The 17,131-nt window shown below is 38.8% G+C and overlaps 1 long non-coding RNA gene across 4 annotated transcripts in view; it reads left to right on the forward strand.

The window, feature by feature from the left end:
* LOC117203899 (uncharacterized) overlaps positions 1–17,131 on the forward strand; it is a 398,345-nt gene that overhangs the window by 240,017 nt on the left and 141,197 nt on the right. For 2 of the 4 annotated variants that reach the window (XR_007472136.1, XR_007472133.1), the window contains exons 3-4: positions 10,777–11,034; positions 16,771–16,908. The exons of 1 other annotated variant lie outside the window; for it this stretch is intronic. This is a non-coding gene — a long non-coding RNA (uncharacterized LOC117203899). The remainder of the gene's footprint in view (positions 1–10,776; positions 11,035–16,770; positions 16,909–17,131) is intronic. One more of the 4 variants, XR_007472134.1, reaches the window with a different exon arrangement.

The raw sequence follows: 17,131 nt of genomic DNA on the forward strand, positions 1-17,131 counted from the left end.
TACTCTTGCTTCTCAACCACACAGAGCTCACTTAAAAGTCCTTCACCTTAGAAATGGCCTTGGTTGATCCAGAATTTTAGCACCAAATTCTGGTCACTTGTTTTGTATTCTTATACAGTGCTTGCTTTACTTCTGGGCTCAGGTCTTTCCTGCAATTTGAGATCAATGGATGGTTAAGCTAAAATGTTACCCAGGCAACGAAGATCATGACTCAAAATCAGACAAGAATATATCCTGACTATGACACTCTGTGGGGAAAAGAAAAGCTGGGATTAGAAGTGGAAGAAGTTTCAGAGAGTGTGGCACTCTCTTGCCAGATCTCTTGCTGTCACCAGGACCTTGGTTCAAGGTGTGTCCATTAGAGATATGAGTTGGAACATATTCTCTTCCAGCTCATCCTCCATGGAGGAAACAAGGGACAATTAAAGAAATTATGAGTTACCAAAATATCCTTTATTTGAAATACACTAGGATATGGTTATCTAAGGTGAACATCCAAACTGGTAGGCAGCAGGCACTGGTGCCTCACCTCAATCCCATATACTAGGACAGTACATCCATGCCCAGCTGCTTTGTGTGCTGGCAACTAAAGACTCACAGCTGCTCCCTTGTCTAGAAAATTGCCCTAAGCCAACGGAAGCCTTTGTGCCCAGGACGTGAGGCTCATCTCCTTGGACTCAGGAGAGCCTGAAGCCAATGAGTGATGGCTTCAGGGGTACAGAAGGCTGATCCTTTTTCCTTAAGTTGGGACCAACTCTGTGGTACAATTCCTGTTGTAAAGCTGCTTGTGGGATCAAGTGGAAGCTGTCTCGCTCAGCTAGTTCTCCTGACACATCTTCTTCTTCCTCTCCCAAGAGCACTCTCAATAAATCATGTGTCTTGGGACGCAAATTCTTGTCTCAGGCTCTGCGTCTAGGTAACTTGACCTAAATAATCCAACCAAATTAATATGGGAACATTTTGCCCTCTATATATTCCAGAAATGCATTCCAAGGATGCTCTGTATATTCTCAGCTTTCTTGCTTTTGAACTTGAATTTCTTCCACTCAGAATGTTTTCTCCTCACCGTCTCTGCTTTTGAAATGCTATCTGTGAAAATCCAGTTCAAATGCTTCTTCCTCCATGAAGCCTTCCAAGATTCCCTGAATCAAAACCAATGTCCCTTTTTCCCATATTCCTTTGGGTCTTTATTTGTTTCTCTAGCAAGGCACTTTCCATATTCTGCTTTTCTTTTTATTACCAGTGAAGTCATCTCACTTCTCCACTGTACTTGACGAAAATACATCTTATTCCCTTCTAGTCACATCTCTTCAGTCCATCTACCTTCTGATCTTTTCAGCTTGGCCAGCTTACCTACATTCTACATGGCCCATAAGACCGATGCTGAAAACATTGTCTGCCCTAGGTAATGCCCCAACCATTCGTCATAGACACACAGCACCCTGATGCTTGAATTCCAGGCTTTGTATCTACCCTTGCTTTTTTCCTTCTCCTTGCCCCTTCAACGTAGTGTCTTGAGCTTGTCCTTTTGAACTTGCATACTTGGTTTCTAGTTTGACTCTGCTTTCAACTCATTCTAATATTCCCTGCAGCCTTGGATGAGAGTTGCTTTCCCAAATCACGTACCTATCAAGGATTCAATACATATGTATGTTCTGCAGCCCATGGGAATAACTGCCCTGTTTGCTTTCCACAAGAACTCAGGTTATCTACTGGGAGTCGCAAAGAACCAAGAAGCTGGGTCATGGTAAATTTTACAGCCAGTTAGTGGGAGGCCGTCACCCAATGAGTAGACTTTGGCTCACTCAAGTTTGAGCCATTACCTTTCACCAGTGTTTAGTAGATTCAGGTCCTGGTTCAAGCTTTGTTTCCTTCCCCCAAGCTCAGGACACAATCAGGTTCTCCTAGAGAGTGATGGGGGCCATAGTCAGGAGTCCAAAAAGTCAGAATGAGAGATTTTGGGGGGTTCCAGTCTTCTTTGGTGTCAGTGGACTCAGTTGGACCTAGACAGGCTTTTGATGATTGGTTGGAAAATGTCCACACAATTCTCTGTTCCTAGTTTAATAACTTTTAACACCATTTTCCATACCATCTGAGGCCACTCCTCAGTGGAGCTTTCTAAGCGAAAGTGTGTTGTCAGTTGCAAAGCATTAAGAAGATGTTAGTTGCAGCTGTTTTAGCAAATTGGAATTTCAAGGCAGGAAAAGGGAGTTCATTTGGCTGTCCCTCTTTTCTTAAAATTGAGAAGCTTTGAACTCTGGCCCTTAATTGTTCTCATAATTACAGCGAGAGAGGGAGAATTAAAACTAAAATTCAAGCAATTACATGTGCAAGGGCAAAAGCGGCTATTATGTTAAAATGCAGGGTCCATTTTCATTTTACTTAAGTTGGCTGTTAAGAAAAGGATCTGAGATACCGGAGGTGGAGACAGGGCCTATATACTAAGATCCTGACTTCAAAGCCCCATGAATGTGTTTTTAATACTGTCAGCCCCAAATAGATGTCTTAGATAAAAGTATTACACATGAGACATGATGTATTTTTGTGGCTTTACAGAAAGACAAAGATTTTTCATTAATGAGGGTTTCTAGATTTGTGATGTATTTATTGATTATATACCTATATCTTAGGTACACTTATCAGAAGTCTAAAAATGCCCCTTCATTTCCCAAATGCCAGCAAAACTATGTCTAGTTAGAACCAGCCAAAATAGAGGACAGATTTATAACTGATGAAATCTTAGTAGCATTTGGTAATATAAAATAGAGAAAACACATTCTTTTTTTTTTTTTTTTTTTGTGGTATGTGGGTCTCTCACTGTTGTGGCCTCTCCCGTTGCGGCGCACAGGCTCCGGATGCGCAGGCTCAGCGGCCATGGCTCACGGGCCCAGACGCTCCGCGGCATGTGGGATCTTCCCGGACCCGGGCACGAACCCGTGTCCCCTGCATCGGCAGGCGGACTCTCAACCTCTGTGCCACCAGGGAAGCCCGAGAAAACACATTCTTAATTGAAGGGGACCTACTTCTCCCACTCCTATTGTGGATAATGTTCTGTTTGTTAATTGGCTCATTTATTCATCCATATTAATGCATCTTTAAAAATTTTTTTAACCTTTTATTTTGTGAAATATTTAACTACCAATTCGCAAGAAGTTGCAAAGAAATGAGCAGGGTGGTTCGGTGTATCTTCACTCAGCCTCCCCAAGTGTTTGCATCCTGCATAACTAGAGAACTGTATCAAATTGAGGAAATCATTATTTGTATGATTCACAAAGCTTATTCAATTACACAAGCACTCGTGTGTGTGTGTGTGTGTAGCTCTATGCGATTTTCTCACTAGTGCTACTCTGTGTAACCACAACCACAATCAAAATACAGAACTCTTTCATCACCACAAGGCTACCTCATGTTATCCTTTCATAGTCATATCCATCCTCTCCTCACCATACCCAACCCCTGTCAAGCACCAGCCTGTTCTCCATTGCTCTAATTATGTTATTTCAGGAATGTAATATAAATGGAATCTTGCAATAGATATCCTTTCAAGATCGGCTACTTTTATTCAGCCTAATTTCCTTGAGGTGTATCCAAGTTTTTGTGTGTATTAGTAGTTTGTTCTTTTTTTAATACTAAGTGGTCTGAATGGGATGGATGTATCACACTTTGTTTATCTGTTCACCCACTGGAGACAAAAGACGAAAACTTATTAAGAATTTCTATGTATCTATTTCTCTTCTTAGACATGAAGAGATAAAGCTCAGAGCTGATCAATTATGGAATAGGGTTTGATCTCCAGGAGCACTGATTCTGAATTAAGAGAATGGAGCTGAGGTAGCCCTCTGGGTTGCTGCTCACTGAAAGGCATGATCATGACTCCTCCTGGATGTTATTGGATGCTGCTCACAAGAGTAAGATCAGAATCAGGTCCCAGATTTGAGTTACTACATTTAAACCTCAGGTCTGCAAATTATAGAATGGCAATAGATTAGCTGCATACTTTTCCAACTTTAAGGTGCATATGAATCACCCAGAGATCCTGTGAAAATGCAGATTCTAATTCAGAAGGTCTGGCTGGGGGCTCCCAGGTGATACTTATGCTCCTGGTCCATGGACCTCTTTTTGAGCAACAGTGGACCAGATGATACCTGAGACTCCCTTATACTTTTCCTTGCTTCCTTGAGACTGGTTTATAGGCTAAGAAGTGAAAGTGCTGGGGATAAAATGTTAAATGACAGGAATTCAGTGATTCGAGATGTGCCACTGAGAGAATTGAGAGGCCAGAATGTCAGCCAGTCTCTGCTCCACGTGTGTTCACCTGGGATTGCCAAATGGGAACCGCATATAACTCCTCAAGGACCACAGCTTTGGCCCCTGTGACCAGCCACGGACAAGAGCGTGCTTGGTGGGACATGGTGGGTCTCTGTGGTTCCCAGCTCTTGCACACCCTAACTCTCCTGAATGACACTGAGGGGAGAGTGAGGAATGGACTAGATTGCTCTGGAAGCTCATGGTGTTGAGCAGCTGACAACAACTCATGTGTGCTGTATAAACAGAGGAAGAATTTTCTTCTTATGTCCTTTTGCCTTCAGGCATGGAAGGGGGTAGACTTATTCTAGGTCATTCTAATACAGCCTAATTAGGCCAAGTGGGCTGCAGATTTGAGTTCAAAATAATGATCATCTTGAGAAGTGTTGTTGTCAGTTACAGGTTGGCTTGTGAGGTGATGAACTCCCTGCCACGACAGGAGTGAGGCACAAAACAAGGTGATGGTCTATTGGCTCTATACAAGGATTGCGTGGAAGGATGGCCTAGGTCAGGGGTCAGCCAATTTCTTTCTGTAAAGGGCCAGAGAGTAAGTATTTTAGGCTTTTGGGCCATACAATCCCTGTCACAACTACTCAGCTCTGCTATTGTATCCCCCAAAGCAGCCACAGACCACACATAAATAAATAAGCATTGCCTGCATTACAATAAAATGTTATTTATAAACACAGAAATGTGAATTTCACAGTTTTCACGTGTCATGGAATATTGTTCATCTTTTGATTTTTTTTTTCTATAATTTAAAAATGTGAAAATCATTCTTAGCTCACAGACAAAAACATGGTAGCAGGCCGCTTTGGGCATGTGACCATTAGTTTGCCAACCTCTGGCCTAGATGAACCTCAAAATGTCAGGAGTCTGGGGGTGCAGGGAGGATTCTGGCCTTGCTTGGAATACTCTGGAGGTGGCTTCCTCCAGCCAAGAGGAAGGGGCTTGCCTTCCACAGGTAAATCCTTGTCTTCCAGAGGTAAATGTGCTTCAGAGAGAGGTGGATGTTTCACTGAATCTCACCCTGCCGGAAGTGGTTGCTCCCTCCCGCGGTAATTAGGATCGGTTCTGACAAGGGTTGACTTTCTCAGACTCTAAGCAGTAGATGCAGCCCACAACGTTTGCCTCTGTCTCAGATGGTTTCACCTTTGTACGTTGCCATGAGTTCTTTCATCTGGTTTCATCTAGAGAGCGGGCTGACTGTACCTGCGGACAGCAGCCCTTAGGAATAATCCTTGGTGTAGTTAAGACTCTTTGAGGCTGACCTCCATGGTGCTTTCAGTTATTGTGATTGGCTGCTAGTGTAGACCTGGGTTCTTGGGTGAGCGTCCTGAAACACTCCCCCCATGCCTTCTGCTGCAGACATCAATACGCTCCCCCACATTTGATAATCAATATTTGTGTTACTGCAAACACAAATATTCCCTGGGTGGATAATTAAAATGAACCTGTTCCCAGCTAAAGGCTGTCTTTTGTCATAACCTTTTCACTGCTTTTATCTCATCAGTGAAGTTCTTGGATCAGACTAAGGGGGCAGAAAATGGTTTGATCCCTGATTAGAGAAGAAGAAATGGAAAGGGCAAGGGGCTGAGTAATTTTCCTGAGGTCACTGAGCAAGTTCATGGCTGAGCCTGAATGAACATCTCCGGGTGCAAAATTCTTAAGCTCTGTCAGTCCTTTGACTACATGAGTAATCTCTATTTTCTTCGGAAATCTATATACATGCTGTGGATTTAAATGCCTGTATTTCCAGGTATAGTACTTGCATTCCAGGACTGAGAAATGGGCTGAAGACTACAAAATACTAACCAGAAAAAAAAAAAAAACAGAAAATCAACAAACCTGGTTTCAGAGAGACCGGATAATCCATAATAGCAAATAACATGGTACTATAGATGAATAGTGAACCATGCATAATCTTAATAGAAATAGAGTAGTTTATGTATAATATACAGGGGAAGATTCTATGCAGAATTTTAAGAGCCTTCAGTTCAGTTCAAATCAACCAAATGACCTGACAAAGAGGTGAAATAGATGTCAAAAGTATCTATTAGAGTGTAGTGGCCATTCAAGGCTTGAAAACAAAGCTTTATAAGCAAATGAAAATATTTACTTGCTCAAGTAATTCCGGTGCTATCAGGAAAAGAAAGAAATTAAAAAGTGGAGGACTAATATCATTAATATATAAACACGACATATACTTTCAAAGCACTAAAACATAAGAAATTGGAAAAAGCACATGAGTTATAATTTATAGAGGAAAGACAAATGTCGAAAAATTGAGAAGCTGAAAAACAGAACAAATTAAAATGAAAAAACACTTCTTGCATTAAATTAGTAAAGATTAAAAATTACACGATTCATTAAAACCACAATGAGATAACACTACATACCTATCAGAAGGGCTAAAATTAAAAAATACTTAAATAGTTTTAAAAAAATGCTGGCAAAGATGAGGAGAAACTGGATCACTTACACACTGCTGATGAAAATGTAAAATGGTACAGTCACCTTGGAAAACAGTTGGCAGTTCCTCATAAAAATAAATATATAACTATCATATGACCCAGAAATCACACTCTTGGGGACATTTATCTCAGAGTAATGAAAATGTACGTTCACACAAAAACATGAATAAAAATATTCTTAGTAGGTTTATTTTTGATAGTCCCAAACTGGAAACAACACAGATGCCCTTCAGCAAGTGAACGGTTAAACCAAACTGTGTGATATTATTACCATGGATTATTACTCAGCAATACAAAGGAACAAAGGCTTGGTACATGCAACAAACTGGATGATTCTCCTAAAGGTTATACTCATTGATAAAAGGCAAATCTAAAATGTTACACGTGGTATGATTCCATTCACATAACATTCTTCAAATGACAAAGTATAGAAATGGAAAACAGGTTAGTGGTTGCCTGGAAGTAGGAGGGTGTGGGACAGGAGGAAATTATGTGTGGCTATAAAAGGGCAACATGAGGAATCCTTGTGATAGAAACATTCTGTATCTTGTCTGTATCAATGTCAATATCCTGGTTGTGACATTTTGCTAAAGTTTTGCAAGATCATTGCAAAATTGGGGTAAATTGGGTAAAATGTACATGGGATTTCTCTGTATTATTTCTTACAACTGTATGTAAATCTACAATTATCTCAAAATAAAAAGTTTAATTAAAAATATGATTCTGAGTTAGAAAAGATGTAATGAAGTCTCTTCTTGCTTATACATTGGGAATGGTCCCATTATCATATATGGGTAAATTTTTGGAAATATTTTAACAGCATAAAAGCCTTCAATTTTTCCTTTTGTGGTCAAGGGCAGTTTTTGTACTTCTTTTGTGCTACATGGAGAGGGTCCCTGTTCAGTGGAAGAAAACCAGGGTATACTGGCTGTATGGGCTTAACCTCCAGTACTGACAAGTGAAGTAGGCTTAATTGTGAGCTTAGTTATTTGGGGGAGTATCTTCTGAGTGACAGGAAATGGTTATTGTCTTTTCAGAGCTGTCATGTGGCAGAAGATAATAAAGACATCCTAAGATCTGAGTTGCAAGACTTAAAAAATCCTTACTAAGAATAGCTGGGGAATCTGAAGTTACTCAAGTAAAATAATATCTCTATCTGGGGGTTGAAGGAGAGCCCTTCCAGGAGGAAGAGTGAATTAAAACATCACCTTACAAAGCTAACCATTTGTAAAGCAGTGAGCTGTTTGTTTAATTACACAATCCCAATATATAAACAAATACAAGTAACATTTTTTTCAATTAAGCATATTTTCTAATTTTAACTTCTCTTACTATGCAATCAATTATATCAATATTCTGATCAAATTAAATAGCTAAAATTGAGATTATAGATGTCAGTTACATTTAACATACACTCTGCTCTCTGATTTATTTCTCTACATTTTTTTGAGCTGAAAATCATGAAAAGTTTGATTCAGTAAATTTAAACATTGTAAATGATTACAAATCATGGAATCTGTTTTGTTTTTTAAGAGCTTGTCTTGCAATCTCAAGATATTCTTAATTAAACTTGGAGACTTGAGAAAGAACTAAGATGTTTTGGTTACCACATTAAATCCCTACACTATTCAACAATCACTTACATCATGTTCTCTGTAGCACCCCCCCCTTTTTTTTTAATTTTGCAAAGTTTAAAGTATTTACAAGGATGCAGAGAATAATATAAAAGACCCTCATGTTCACCACTGAGAATTAACACATATTTCATCCTTCCTTCTTAAGATCTGTTTTAATATTTATACACATGGCATGACAGATATTTGAAGTCGTTTGTTCAGCTCCAGCTCCAAAAGTAACAACAGTCAGGAAATTTCTTTGTATTGTCCCAGCTATCTATACTATATTTTTAGTAAATACAGATCTATGTAATATGTAGATCTACAATGCATAGTTATCAAGCGTTAGTAAGCATCATCATCCCCTTCAGGGCTTGTTAGTACAGGTTGCTGGACGCTACCCTCAAGAGATTCTGATTCAGTAGGTCTGAGGTTGAACCCAGGAAATTGCATTTCTAGTAAGTTCCCAGGATATGCTGATGTTGCTGGTCCAGGCGCCAGATTTTAAGAACCACTTATATATATTAATTCTTACTTTAAGAAATATTCTCTATGTAATGTTATCACTTGTTTTAATTCAAAATTGTGTTCCCATGGTCTATCCATGTGAAACATATCTATACACACACTTCATTGATATTAACTGCTCTAGAACAATTATGTATCCATTTCCCTACTGTTGGTTATTCCCATTTTCCCAAATTTTTGCTTTTATAAACAAGACTGTAATGAAGATTTTTCTACATGTCTCCCAGTATATATATACCATGGAGCAAAATGGTTAAATATTAGCGATGTACACTTTCAAATTTTCTAGATATTGTCAGATGAGTCTTCGAGGCAGTAGTTCCAGTTTGCATGCCATCAGTAGTTTACAAAGGTTCTCAATTTCCCTCATCCTCACCAACCCTCGGTTATGTCACACTTTTGTTTTTTTTGCATAATTTATTATAGTTATTGATTTTTCATTAATGTTCTAATTTGCAGTTCCTAAATTTTCAAAAGATGGAACATCTTTTCATGTTTTGTGCTTATTCAGGTTTCTACTTCTATAAATTACTTGTTCAAATATTTTGCCTCTTTTTATTTTGCATGTAATCTTTTTATTATTGATTTTAAGTGAGCTCTTTCCATGTCCTCTTTACTAATTCTTAGAGATGTATATAAAATGGATATTTTATTCTTCTAAAATCCTAATAAGAATAAAAGCACAATTTTTTTTAAATGGCAAAAGACTTGAATATATATGTCACAAAAGAACATGTATGAGTGGCTAATAAGGGCATGAAAAGGTGTTCATCATCATTAGTTATCAGGGAAATTCAAATTAAAACACATTGAGATATAACTATAAACCTTTGGGGATGCCTAAAATTAAAAAGACCATCAATACCAAGTGTTGGAACAAATTAAGAACCATGGAAATTCTCATATATAGCTAATCAGAATGCAAATTGGTAAAACTACTTTGGAAAACATTTGACACTTTAAACATGCACCTACTTTATAAGCCAGCAATTCCACCCCTAGATATATGCCCAAGAAAAATGAGGCTACATATACAGGTGTTCATGAGAGGGTGATTAATAATAGCTTCAAACTGGAAACAACCCAATTGTCTATCAGTGGGAGATGGATAAATAAATTGTGGTTTATTCATATAATAAAATATGATCAATAATAAAAAGAATAATTTACTGACAGATGTTTTTATGAATCTCAGAAACATAAGGCTGAATAAAAGAAGCCAGGCACAAAGGAACACATACTATATGATTCCTTTTATTAAAAGTTCAAGAATCATCAGGGTAGTGACTATATTGGAGTATGGAGGGTATTGACTAAGCAGAGGCCTGAGGGAACTTTCAGGGCTGCTGGAAATACTCTGCATCTTGACCTGAGCGGTGGTTACCAGATTACATACAGAGGTCAAATTCCTGTAACTGTATGCTTAGGATTTGTGTATTTTGCTATATGTGAATTTTTCCTTGATAACATGAATTTTAAAAAATAGTCAAAAATATCTAAAGCTCTCATTTTGTTGAAATGTGAGTTGTGGGGGAAGAGAATTTCTTTTTGAGGGGAAATACGTGGTAACTTGCTTTCATATAGTAGAGAAATTTGTGTTTGATAACGAGTGCTGGCATTTTGAAGAGAATCATCATAGGAATCAGAAACTACACTGTCATGTAGTTTCTTCCAAAGAAACAAGGACAAAAAATTGAGAAAGCAAAAAAAAAAAAAAAAAGGAAAATATGAAGAAAGGTGAACAGAATAAAATCAATACTTCATTTATTATCTTAGGTGAGAACATGCTAAGTTCTCCTATGAAAAAACAGATGATTAAATTTGTTTACAAAATAGTCTTACCTTATTTACAGGATATAAAAAATTGGGGCAGAAACATTACTATCAAATAAAAAAAAGAGATAAAGGGGTAAAAGAGGACGGAAGCCCGCATGCCTAGAGCCCGTGCTCCACAACAAGAGAAGCCACCGCAATAAGAAGCACGCTCACTGCAACAAAGAGTAGCCCTGGCTCATTGCAACTAGAGAAAACCCGCGTGCAGCAACGAAGACCCAGTGCAGCCAAAAAAAGAAAAAAGAAAAAAAAAGGAGGCAGTATGCAACAGGAAAAAGGTACAATTTGTGAAGAAAACACTGGTCCTACATTTATATTTACTAAACAACAAAGCAAATTGTATATATGTTCTATGTAAGTCACTGCCTTTCTATTTTAATATATTAAAAAATATAAGTACACACTTTAAAATACATAAAATGTATGAAAATTGAAGGCATTAACTTACATTGAATGACATTATAAGCTTATTTTATTGTTTTTCATAAAATTTCTGACAGCATTTATTGTTTTGATTTATGATAAGTGAAACTGAAATACTTTTAGGCTGAACTTATTTTGATTAAAAATTACACTGTGACTTCATAGGACTAGCTATAGAATTAGTCTGCAAAAATGACTATAAGTTTATTTTGCAAAAATTCTATAGGTGAGCCAAGATAGCAAATAACTTTGTCACAGAATGACCTGAAGGAAAGATTGCCAGCTTCCACTTACAGGCATCTGCAAAGGAATGAGACAGTCCCTCCCTACATCTGGGTCACTGTAGCCTCGCCAGCCCGCTTGTACAAGCAGACACTTCACACAGAGAGCATGGGGGAACATGGACCTGCAAGTAGCAAGGAAGAATTTGCTTCCTGTCATTTGAGTTCCTCTGGCTCCAGGGGAGAATTGATAGTTTCTGTTTTGGAAAGTTTAGCTCTTGTGGGTCCTAGAGCTAGATTGTCTTAAAAGATGAGAGACTCCAGGGCAAAGGCTGGGGGTGAGACTGTGGCCTTCTCAGACTGTCAAGAACATGCCTGGATGATTGTCACGAAGCCTCAAGTTCTGAGGATCAGAATCTAGGGGGTCCCCTTTGGTCAAGGTTGTGAGCAGGTGAGCTTGAACGCAGTGCCCAGACTTGGGATGGAGACCAGCACTGAGGGCAGTAGAGTGTAGCCAAGGAAGCCGTAGAAAATATGGCAAAACTCACCAACACGGCTTGGTGTCATTATATTTAATTTTTAAAAAGTTTAAAAAATATGTTGATAAGTTCATACTCCTTACATTATAGTTTCAATTAGTTTTTTAGTTAAAAGTCACTGCATAAGGTTTTTTTTTTTTTTAACATTTGCTTTTATGTATTGTTTTCAGTGTGATTAGCATCAGCTCAAGAATCCACCTGGTGCTAATAGAGCATGATTTGTAGCTCCGTCTTGAGCATTTTTTTTTCTTTTTTTTTTTTTTTTCCCCGGTACGCGGGCCTCTCACTGTTGTGGCTTCTCCCGTTGCGGAGAACAGGCTCTGGACGCCAGGCTCAGCCGCCATGGCTCACGGGCCCAGCCGCTCCGCGGCATGTGGGATCTTCCCGGACCGGGGCATGAACCCGCGTCCCCTGCATCGGCAGGCGGACTCTCAACCACTGCGCCACCAGGGAAGCCCCGTCTTGAGCATTTTTGATCATGCCAGTTACATCATCAAATTTTCATTTCAAATATTGTTTTTAATCAGTGATCCAATTATGGCTTAAATAATTATTGTTTTATCCCAACAACAAAAAAAAGTGTACTAAAAATAAAATAGGTAAGAACCACATTAAATACATAAGGAATACAAAATTTTGCATAATATATTTCTACTCTGATGGATCCCATTATGCTAGACTGACATGCCTGGGTCTTACTTGTATTTAATAGAGCATAGTGTCCTTTTCTGTAGATTTGAACTTACTTGTACAGTTTTAAGTAGATGAACATGCACAGGCCTGAAGTCACGAAAGGTCAGTACAGAACAGCAACCTTTCAGATCCACAACATGTTTACACCAAGTACAAATACATGGGGAGCCTTCGCAAACTCAGGCCACACTTTAATTAAACTGAGACAGCAGGAGGACTTTTATTTGGAGAGTTGCACAAAAATGAGTTGCCACCAGTATAAATTAAAATATCAGTAATCCTCAGTATGTATGTATATATATATATATATATATATATATATATATATATAATATATTATATATATATATAGGCTGCATTTGGTCTTCGTTGCTGCATGCGGGCTTTCTCTAACTGCGGTGAGCGGAGGCTACTCTTCGTTGCAGTGCATGGGCTTCTCACTGCAGTGGCTTCTCTTGTTGTGGAGCCCGGGCTCTAGGTGTGCAGGGTTCAGTAGTTGTGGCACACGGGCTCAGTAGTTGTGGTTCATGAGCTCTAGAGCACAGGCTCAGTAGTTGTGGCACACAGGCTTAGTTGCTCTGCAGCATGTGGGATCTTCCTGGATCAGGGATCGAACTCATGTTCCCTGCATTGGCAGGCGGATTCTTAACCACTGAGCCACCAGGGAAGTCCCAATCCTCAGTATATTTAGTTTATTTTAATATATGTGGTTTTCTTTAACCATTTTAAAAGGAATTCAAAATATTTAAAAAGGAAAATTTGAAGTAGAGAATTACCCTTAGTGCATCTCTGAATTGCAAAACTATTGAATATTTTTGGTCAATATTTACAATTCATAGTGTAATCATTCATATAGACATTGTTCAGCAGTGTGTCTGAAGGCAAAATTCCCAAATAGAAGATGGAAATTATATCAGGAGAACATCATTTCCTTTTTTCAAATGGCTTTACTGAGGTATGATTGACATATAATAAACTGCACATATTGGAAGTTGATAAGTTTTGACATGTTATGATGTGTTATCCTTTTTGTGTATTCATATCATCCTTATCTTTGTTCCACTATACATAATATATCCTTTTTTCTGGATGCTTTTAACATTTTCTTTGTATCACTGAGTTTGAGTATTTTGATTATAATATACCTTGATGTCATTTACTTCTAGTTTATTGGGCTTGGATTCTTTGAGCTACTCATATCTGCAGGTTTTCATCAAATCTGGAAAATTTTCAGCCATTACTGCTTGACTATTTCTTTCTGTCTCCCCCTTTCTCCTCTCTCTGTGCATGTCCCTCACACATATATTAGGCCATTTGAAGATGTCCCATGGCTCATTGATGTTCTGCTTTGTTGCTGTTGTTCTCTCTTTTTAAAAAAAAATAATTAATTTCTTTATTTTTGGCTGTGTTGGGTCTTCGTTGTTGTGCATGGGTTTTCTCTAGTTGCTGTGAGTGGGGCCTACTCCTTGTTGCAGTGCGTGGGCTTCTCATTGCAGTGGCTTCTCTTGTTGCGGAGCATGGGCTCTAGGTGTGAGGGCTCAGTAGTTGTGGCGCACGGGCTTAGTTGCTTCGTGGCATGTGGGATCTTCCCCGAGCAGGGCTCGCACCCATGTCCCCTGTGTTGGCAGGTAGATTCTTAACCACTCACCACCAGGAAAGTCCCTATTGTTCTCTTTTTATTCTGTTTCATTTTACATCCCTTCTATGTCTATGTGTTTAAGTTTACTAATTTTTTTCTGCATATTTAATCTGCCGTTAATTCCATCTGTTACCAGGTTGGTGTGCGTTGTGTCAGAATAGCTCCAACAGAGGAGGTCAATGCCGGACCAGCAATCTCGGTCCTTGTGAGAGCAAGCAAAGAATTGCAGACTACCACTTTGGGCTTAAGTGCAAAGCAAAGTTTTATTAAAGTATAGTTACACTCTCAGAGGGAGAGTGGGCTGTTTCTACTAAGTGAAACCAGCTCTCCTGTACAGGCTTAAAGGTGTTTATAAGGAGAGTTCTGGGAGAAGGCGGGGCGCAATCATGGGTGAGTGACAGGGGTATCATTATTTGATTGACAGTCCCCATCTATGTAACAAGTTCATCATTGCTCATGCCCTTACCCTTGATTCGCTAAGAACAGCCCGGGGTCAGCGGGGTGGGGGGCGGTTTGCCAAACCATATGCATATTTTATTATAGTGATGGTATAATGAGTTTGGGTTTACTATAGGTTATACACCTGTCTGGTCTGGGCATGCTCAGCCCAGGGAAGTTCCCTAGTGTTACTGTGTTCCCTCTTTATCAGGATAAATTGCCCACCACATGACCATAGTTTTGCCCATTCTGGGTGGGGTCAGGGAAGGGTCCCCAGACGAGTGGGTGTAACTTGACTACTCCCCTCTTGTCTTTTGCCACTGTGGCCTCCTTGCTGCTAATGTCTGACTAACTACCTAACACATCAGTGTAATTTTCTGAGACATTGTAACTTTCATCTCTAGATGTTTCCTCACACATATGCACTGATCAGTACTCAGTTAAAAACCCAAGTGGAACCTTCTGCTTATTTCTTGAGTTCTCTCTATATTCAGTTCTCTCCTCTCTGGTTCTGTGTCCAATGAACTTTGATTGCATTGGTCTCCCAAGACTGTCATCTCTGTTTTCACAGCTCAGAGCCTACTGGTCTCATCCTGTGCACCCCTTCCATGCACCATGGAGTGGAAACTCTCCAGGTAGTTAGCTGGGAAAATTGTAGGTCTGGCCATGTTTGTTTCCTGTCTTTTGAGGATCCCTGTTCATTTATTGCCTAATACTCAGTTTCTTGACATATGTTTCATAAATTTTGTCTGTTTTCTGGTGGTTTCAGGTGGTAGCATAAATCTGGTCCTGATTACTCCAGCTTGGCCAGAAATGGAAGTCCAAATTATTTAGTTTTAATTTCCTTTCAGGCAGGTCAGTTTGGGGAATGTGGCCTCAACATGTGAAACAGTGAAACTTAAATGTGTGTTTGAAAACTTATCTTTGGAAAAAATGATTATACATAGTCAATATATAACGGCACCATTTGTGGAAAACTTCTGTTATTTAATATACTTATATAAATATTTCAGCATACACATATATCCACGCATATATACATGTTTGGGAGAATCATTGAAAAAAATACCCACAATCCTTTACCCTTCCACTCCTTTACAATATGACTTTACAGTTCCTTCCATCAGGAAGAGTCTATATCCCCACGTATTGAATCAGAGTCAGATTTCTTATTTGTTTGGACAATAGAATGTGGTAAAAGTGACAATGAAGCAAGTTCTGCACCTAAGCTTCGAGAGACCTTGCACAATTCTGCTCTCTCTAGGAGAGCTGCATGAGAGAGAGGCCTAGATTGGCTTGCTGGAAGGTAAGAGACCATGTGAAGCAGAAATCAACCATGAGGCTGAGACTTCCTAGACCAGGGAGTCCTCAGATAGACTCCAACTGACTATAGGAACGTGGGTAAGCCCAACTATGATTGGCCAATCCCTGCCAAATCAGCAGAAATACACAGTTGATCCAGAGAATTGTGAGCTAATTGATGATATCTGTTTTAAGCCACTCTATTTTGGGGTGGTTCGTTAAGCATCTATAGCCAAGTGAATTAGTATATTTATAAATAGATACATACATTGCTAGATTCCAATCAACTTTAGCCATCATTAAATACCTCTGTCCAGGTAATTAGTGTAGCATGTCCACACTATTTTGGTTAAATTCTAAATCTTTAGTATAGGGGTTAAGTTTCACCACCTTGAATAAAATTTTAAGTGCTTTTCCTAACACAAACTAGTGCCCTTTTAAAGTGGTGTGTAAGGATTCTGAACATGATTTTTTTACCATCCACCCTATAGGTACAGTTTGCTTAAAAATAAATTGGATATATGAGGATACTGACAGTTAAAGAGTTCCTTTAAATTTTTCTCATGTTTCATAAAAATTTGCCATTAAATTCCTGCCTTCCAGCTGCAGTTTCTTTGCTTTAAACATTTTTACATTCAGGTTTTGTTATAAATACTTCATTTTGAGAAGACATCAAATTCAATTTGCATAAATTGCTCAGAAACATATCTGTTAAGAAGCCGCAGTAGTTCAAGGGCAAAATTGGAATACTCTTGACAGAAATGTGAAATCACTGGGCTGATGGTACATGCTGGATTATGAACTGGGGTCCTGACAACATGTCTTCCATCCATGAGAAGCCTTTCCAAGGAGAATGACCCTGGCAATAACAGAGAATGAACCTCGTTTGCATACCTGGTAAGCTGGTGGGTTTTCTGCAAAAAGGTTGCTTCATCAAATGTTTAATTGAACAGAACATTTGGGGTGAGACAGATTTTTTTTAATTAGAGAAAACTATGCCTGATCAATTTATCTACTACTTTTAGAAAATAAAAAGGCAAGAAAGCATTTGGTAATAGGATTTTCTTGAAGTTTTAAAAAACTTTAAAAGAATAATGGTTACCGTTTAGGTGGTACTAAC

This window comes from Orcinus orca, chromosome 16 (assembly GCF_937001465.1).
Source record: "Orcinus orca chromosome 16, mOrcOrc1.1, whole genome shotgun sequence".
NCBI classification, from domain to species: domain Eukaryota; kingdom Metazoa; phylum Chordata; class Mammalia; order Artiodactyla; family Delphinidae; genus Orcinus; species Orcinus orca.